The following is a 544-nucleotide window of genomic DNA, read 5'->3' on the forward strand; positions in this document are numbered from 1 at the left end:
AGGTGAAACTCGAAAAATTAGAATATCGTGCAAAAGTTCATTAATTTCAGTAATTCAACTTAAAAGGTGAAACTAATATATTATATAGACTCATTACAAGCAAAGTAAGATATTTCAAGCCTTTATTTGATATAATTTTGATGATTATGGCTTACAGCTTATGAAAACCCCAAATTCAGAATCTCAGAAAATTAGAATATTACATGAAATCAATAAAAAAAGGATTTTAAATACAGAAATGTCGTCCCTCTGAAAAGTATAATCATGCATATGTACTCAGTACTTGGTTTGGGCCCCTTTTGCATTAATTACTGCCTCAATGCGGCGTGGCATGGATGCTATCAGCCTGTGGCACTGCTGAGGTGTTATGGAAGACCAAGATGCTTCAATAGCGGCCTTCAGCTCTTCTGCATTGTTTGGTCTCATGTCTCTCATCTTTCTTCTTAGTAATGCCCCATAGATTCTCTATGGGGTTCAGGTCAGGCGAGTTTGCTGGCCAATCAAGCACAGTAATACCATGGTCATTGAACCAGGTTTTGGTACT

Source organism: Xyrauchen texanus, chromosome 45, assembly GCF_025860055.1.
Source record: "Xyrauchen texanus isolate HMW12.3.18 chromosome 45, RBS_HiC_50CHRs, whole genome shotgun sequence".
NCBI lineage: Eukaryota > Metazoa > Chordata > Actinopteri > Cypriniformes > Catostomidae > Xyrauchen > Xyrauchen texanus.